We start from the raw sequence: 7,114 nt of genomic DNA, 5'->3' as shown, positions 1-7,114 counted from the left end.
TAAGGAGAGCAAAATATTTGATATTAATTATGCATTTTTTTGATATTAATTATGCATTTTTTAGTTTCTAGTTTAGTTATTGAACATCTTTTATTGAGCATTTGTCCCAGGAAGAAACTGATGAGGCAGAATTGCAGTTTGAAAACCTGATGACGTCATCTGATGAGGATAATGCTGCTAATGAGAATGAGTCTGTGCTATCCAAGAAATCATCTTTATTGAGCACTTCACTCATCAAACTTGTAATTATTTTTATTATGACTTGGAAAATCATGCATAACTTACCAGATGCTGCAGTGAGCACTTTGTTTTGTTTTTTGAAAAGGCTGCTGGAACTTTTCTCAAGGTTGCTTCATTGTAGTAAACTCAAACTAATATCAGACCTGCTGCCTAAGTCACTGTATATGGTAAGGAACTTTTTAGGAGTAAATAGGGATGACTTTGAAAAGTTCATTGTTTGTCCAAAGTGCAGTTCATGTTACAAACCTGAGGAATGTGAACGTACTCTGGTAAATGGAAGAAAGAAGGGTGAGCGTTGCAGTTTTGTAGAGTTTCCACGCCATCCACAAAGAGCTCAGAGAAAACCATGTGGAGCATCTCTATTTAAAACTACACGTTCAAAACATGGAGAGCTGACTTTAAAAACAAAGAGGGTTTTCTGCTACCGTTCAGTGAAGAAAACCCTTCAAGAATTCCTTAAACGGCCTGGATTTGCTGATAAATGTGAGCAGTATAAAAAGCACCCTCGGGATATCAACCTTCTTGGAGATGTGTATGATGGAAGGGTCTGGAAAAATTTCAAGAATGGAAAAGGAGAGCCTTTCTTTGATGCCCCTAACACTTTCGGATGTATGTTGAATCTTGATTGGTTTCAGCCATACAAGGATTCTGTATACAGTGTTGGGGTGATTTATTTAAGTTTTCTGAACTTGCCACCACAGGAAAGGAATAAAGAAGAAAACATTGCAGTTGTAGGGATTATTCCTGGCCCACAGGAACCAAGCAGAGATGTGAATCCATTTTTGGACCCTCTGGTGAATGAGCTATTGGACTTCTGGGATGGTGTTTGGTTGGATTGCCTCTAAACTGGACCCAAATTTTGTCAGCTAGCTGTACTTTGTGTCAGCTGTGACATTCCTGCATCTCGCAAACTTTGTGGTTTCTTAGGATTCTCTGCAAGAAAAGGTTGCAACAAGTGTACCAAGGAGTTTCATAGAAGATCATTTGGAGAGAAACAAGATTTCTCAGGATTCGATCGAGATAGCTGGAATTTGCGTACTAACACTGAGCATAGAGAGCATGTATGGAGGGTACGAAACACAGTAACATCAAAGAAAGGACGTGACACGAAGGAGAGTGCCTATGGTGTGCGATTCTCATCCTTGATTTACCTTCCATATTTTGATTTTATTACTTTTGTTGTCATTGATCCTATGCACAACTTGATGCTGGGCACAACAAGAAAAATGCTTAAGGTGTGGAAAGAGTTAAACTTGCTGGATGAAAAAGACTTTAACGTGCTTCAAAAGCGAGTAAACAAGCTCAAAGTTCCTTCTAGTATTGGAAGAATTCCATCAAAGATTGCATCCAGCCTTAAAGGTTTTACTGCTGACCAGTTTAAGAACTGGGCATTTGTATTTTCAACCTTTGCTCTAAAGGACGTTTTACCAGATAGACATCTCCAATGCTGGAAATTATTTGTGAAGGCTTGTCACATACTGTGTTCAACAGTTATCAACACTTCTGAAGTAAAACTTGCAGATGAGCTCCTCGTCAAGTTTTGCAGAACTGTTGAAGACTTGTATGGTACATCTGTTGTGACGCCAAACATGCATCTTCATTGCCATTTATGTGAATGCATTCTTGACTTTGGTCCTGTCTATGGCTTCTGGTGTTTTTCGTTTGAACGTTACAATGGCATTTTGGGTGCTATGCATGTGAACAACCACCAGATTGAAGTGCAACTTATGAGAAAATTTATTGAGCGGCAGCAAGTAAGGAACGTGTCTTGGCCAATTGAGTTTGTTGGATTTAAAGAGATGTTAGTGTCTGTAGACAGCGGCTCATTGGCAATGACAAAGAAGAAGGCAATGACGCCAGATGAGTACAGAAAGAGTATCCACCTTAAAGCTAGTACTGGAACAGACCTTTTTCATTTGTCTTTCCTTGACAACCATTTCATTCGAGTGTCGTCTCCAGTCAAGGAAATTTACATGAGTGATAATGAAGTTGAATCCTTGACAAATATGTACACTTTTCTGCATAAAGAAGATTGTATTGTTTATGTTCCCAAACTGTGTTGCCAGTTCTCTCAGCTGCAGCTGTACGATCAGAAACTTGACTCCCGGTATTCACGAAGTGAACGATCTGCTTGTATAATGGCTCGATGGTATGGTTCCAGTGGATTAGACACAACTTCAGAAGATCTAAGGCCAGGTGGGTTTCTGTGATAAGTGAAGGTATTATACTGCTCTCTAGTCTTGCATGCTTTGTACAGTAAAAGTATGATTGAAAACCTATCAAAGAAGGTTTCTGAATTATTTCTTTTATTCTTGAACCTTTATCATATCAAAGTGCATGTTCTTTTTGTTTGTTTTGATTTTACGTTTACTTTTATATTGTCTAGTTTATTTTCTTTTGAACCTTTGGATTGGGAATATTGTTACAGTGTAGTTTACTTTTGATTAAAGGTGAAGAAATGCACGAACAGTGTCAGGTTTTTTTTTTTCACTGTTGAAGTAACAAAGTCATAAACTTGCAGGTTTGTGACCATTATTGACAGTACTATCACTTCAGTAAATTTAAGTCATATTAATTGTGAAAAAATACAGTTTTGAAAGTCCAGGTAGACAGGCTCATTTCTCTTTTTTAGAACTGTTATAAATACATGTAATTCACTGGCACAAAAGTGATTTGTAAGGGAAACCAAACTAGAAAATGATCCAGTGTAACCTAATATGTCTTATCAAAATAATGTACCTACCATACCAATATTTTTTCTTACTTTTGCAGGGATTATACAGTACTTCTTCAAACACACTGTGACTGTCCAGTCCTCTAATGGTGCAACTTTGGACCTCTCATACACCTTTGCTTGTGTTCACTGGTATAAAGTTCATCCACATGCAAGGTTTTATTTTGGTTTACCAATTCAAGTGTGTCTGCCCTCATTTGAAGCTGAATCAGTGGCAGCTTTCATTCCCGTCTCAAGAATTGATAGTGTTTGTGTTGTAGCTGAGTTAAATTATAACTTAAGAACTCTAAATGGTAAAGAAAAAATTGTTGTAGTAGTTCCTCTTAATGTTAAGTCACACGTGTGAAGGATTTGGTTAGTAATGCCTTTGTATTTTCTTCATTAAATCCCAAGGGTTTTCAAAGAAATCTTGGTTGCACTCATGCAATTTGAAGACTTTCACAAATGCCATATACGTGGGTTTTATTTTCATTACTTGTGAAATACTAGAGCTCAACAGAAAGTAATCCACAAATAATTCTTTAGATATACTGTAATTATATGTATCACTCATTTGCAAAAACTAAAGGTGAAAGTATAAAATAAGAAAAAATTGTCTTAACATCCAAATAGGCTTTACAATTATTGCATGTTTTTGTTAATGTTTTTGGTAGGCTGCTGGGCATCCTAAAATGGTTCTCATTATACCTTATTATTTTTATTATCTTTCCCCTTCCCCTACTCCTTGCCCATAACCTTAGCTGTGAAGTACTCCACTGGATTTTAAATTGTCAGTGACAATAGATACCCAATGATTGCCAGATTTTTTTCTGGTTTTTAGTTAGCTTTTTTTTTGCTAATGTTGTTCATACTGTAGAAATATTTTGCTTCATAAGACTTATTTAGCAGAGCATCTCTGACTGTTCTGTTATACAATACTGCATTAACCATTGCATAACACTAGATTTCTTTGTTATCAAGAACCGGTTATTGCAAGATATATATTAAGCCCGGCATACCCAACCAATGATAATAAGTCATCGATTACTACACTATAAAATCGATATAATCGATAATCATCAATCGATTTATATAAATTTGTCTTATTAATGGCTGAAAATCGATAGTCACAATTGAAGATCTCTTAATTGCTATTGATATCTATTGATCAATTGTAATTGGTAGCCAATTACTTATGATCGATAAAAATCGACGAAAGTCCATAGTCAGTCACTTTAATCTTCCTCTTAATATTGACTTTCATTGACTGGGCAGGCTGGGATTAAGAAAGAAAATGGTTTATGGTTATAAGCGGCTATTTCCGCCTTAATTGTTACCTGGTAAATATACAAATGGGGTAGTCATGGTGACACAACTGAACCCACAATACAGCAAACCCCTGCATATAAGAACCTCCTAGGCTTACAAAAGAACCTTTTTATCCCAAAAAATGAAAAAGGTTTTTATGTTAGAAAATGACCATGAAATTTCATGCGACCGGAACAACGACTTTGATTTGTCATGTCAATTTTGAGAATTGTGGCCTCTATAGGCCACTTCGGAAAATACAATAATACTCTTTGTTTGACTCCCAAATTTTGAATAAGCATTGTTTTTGTTTTCTCTTGGGACCATTGTAAGTCCCAAGAGAAACTGGAAACAATGCTTATGCAAAATTTGGGGGGATAAACAAAGAATATTATGGTATTTTCCGAAGTGGTCTATTGACCTAGTCAGCTAACTCAATGTTGTACCCAATTCAGACCCTTTGGGAATGGAACTTTTTTGTTCAAGGTATTTCCATATCATTAAAATATGAATGCTACATTATAATGCAAGGAGATGCTTCCGTGAAGCATACACTGGGTTGCCTGTGGTACGTTACAGAAAATCAGAATTGTGTGGTATTGAACTACAGCATTCCAGTCTCTGAAGAATAAAATAAAAGAGAAGCGAGAAACATTGGCTTCTGGGCTGACATGTTGATAATTTTCAAGTTCCCTCACAACTTCTTTTCATCACAAGTTTAAGCGTGCCCTCTGAGCATCTGACAGCTTTGTAATACCAAAGTTCACTGAAGTTAACGCTATCCGACGGGGTTAGTATCTGGATGGGAGACCAAAACAATATACCCCTAATAAAACAGAAGCATCGGACCGAAAATACTATTAACGCTAACAAATGCAAAGTCAGCAAGGTACAGATTTTGTTGGCTTGCTTTATGCAAAACAAGAACATCATTCTAAGAGCTTATTCTACGCAAAAAGTAGGTTCTGAAGGTAATTTTGAGAGTGGAAATCAAGGTTACGCGGCAGACGGCAAATACAAACTCACGATTTAATTCAGTTAACACACCAGAAAGACGCTAACCTCATTTTGACAAGAAAATGAATTTGAATTTAGACCGAACCAAATTAATTAATCGCGGTTGAATTGATTCGGACGCCGAACTTAATTTCGCCGAAATTAATTCACAGAAGCATACTATGACTGAAGAAAATTGCAAAGTTGTAATAATTTCTGCATTTGAGTCAGCTCATGTGAAGTACGGGGTCTGGATCAAAGCCGCTCCACGACCGTAATTCACGGCTAAGCCAGGCGGGGTAAAACTGCTTAGCCGATCCGAATTAGACCGGCCGTTATGAATTGATTCAGACTCCTTACTTCACGTGAACTTAATTCAATGAATTCGATTCGGCTCATGTGAAGTACGGGGTCTGAGCCGGACCTTAGCCGATTTGGTCCATTGTTTGATTGCAAATAGTCCTTCAGGCTTCGCAAGCCCATACATTTTAGATGTTACCGTTTTATATTATGATTTCATGTCTACAACATTGTGGACATACATTTAAAGAACGAAATAAGCTGTAGTTTTGCTTTGTGGTTATTACTCTAAGTATGCGGAACTTTTGATAGAGTAGATATCTTTTGTGGAAACAAGAACCAATTTAAGAACTTAGATAGCCTAAAACAACTGTAAATGCCATTTTTATAACAACCTATTTAGGCTAACTTGGAAAAATATAGGTTGTTATATGCAGGTGTTTACTTGTCGTATCTTGATCACAGTTAATGTTTAACGATTGATTACGTAAGAGTTATAACTAGTTTTAGCAACGTGATCGAGTTTATATCAGTTGCAGTTAGTACAGTGTATGTATAACATGTACGCGTAGTACATTTATCAGATTATTGGAATAAATAGCAATCAAACACAACATTGGCGACGAGGATAAACCAAAATGTCCGATGGTGAACAGGACCCACCGCCTGCTTCAACTTCTTCCACTTCTTCAGGCACTTCAACTACGACAAATTCAACCGCAGCAGCCACTGCCGCTACGCCTCGAAGTGGATTACCGCCATTTCAGCCGTTCGACCCCTCTTCAGATCCTTCCACGGTTGGGCAACGATGAAAGAAATGGGTGCGTCGATTTGAAAACCTTCTCCTAAGTCTACGAGAATTTGACCCGACTATTCGTCGAGGCCTATTGCTTACATACGTAGGCGATGCAACAAACGATGTTTTCGACATCTTACCGGACACTGCCACAACCTACGAATCTGCCGTCACTGCTCTCAACCAGCACTTTGACCCCATGCAAAATAAAGACCTGGCAGTCTTCAAGTTCCGAGAACTCAGGCAAGAAATCAACGAAACGCTCAACGACTTCTACCGTCGATTGAAAACAAAAGCGTCCGATTGCAGTTTCACCAACACGGATAACGAAATCCGAACCCAAATTATCCACAAGGCAAGGGACAAACGTCTTCGCCGACGAGCCCTACGAGAAAGCTTCACCTTACAAGAGCTCCTCAATCATGGGAGATCGCTTGAACGCACCGACGAGCAAGCTAAAAAGCTCGAAGGCGAAAATTCTCAATCGCCATCACTACCAGTAAATGCAGTGGAAACACAGTCACGTTTTCCACACGGCAACTCACGTGTTTTCGGAAAGGGTTTACGCAACAATCGTCGAAAACAAGATGGCTCACATAACGGCTTACATAACAATCGAAGTAAGCAGAAACCGCCTTCGCGACCGAAACAATCAACCACGACTTGCAGAAATTGCGGTGGTCGTTTTCCACACAAAGGCGGAATGCGTTCGTGCCCAGCTCAAGGAACAGAATGTCACAAATGCCACAAACTCCATCATT

The 7,114-nt window shown here is 38.2% G+C and overlaps 1 pseudogene; it reads left to right on the top strand.

Moving 5' to 3' along the window:
• Positions 1-132: 132 nt before the first annotated feature.
• LOC137976211 (uncharacterized) lies at positions 133-4,126 on the top strand (annotated as a pseudogene).
• Positions 4,127-7,114: the final 2,988 nt, after the last annotated feature.

Source organism: Montipora foliosa, chromosome 11, assembly GCF_036669935.1.
Source record: "Montipora foliosa isolate CH-2021 chromosome 11, ASM3666993v2, whole genome shotgun sequence".
NCBI lineage: Eukaryota > Metazoa > Cnidaria > Anthozoa > Scleractinia > Acroporidae > Montipora > Montipora foliosa.
Note: the sequence above shows the minus strand (reverse complement) of the source record. Positions and strands in the feature narration are given on the sequence as shown.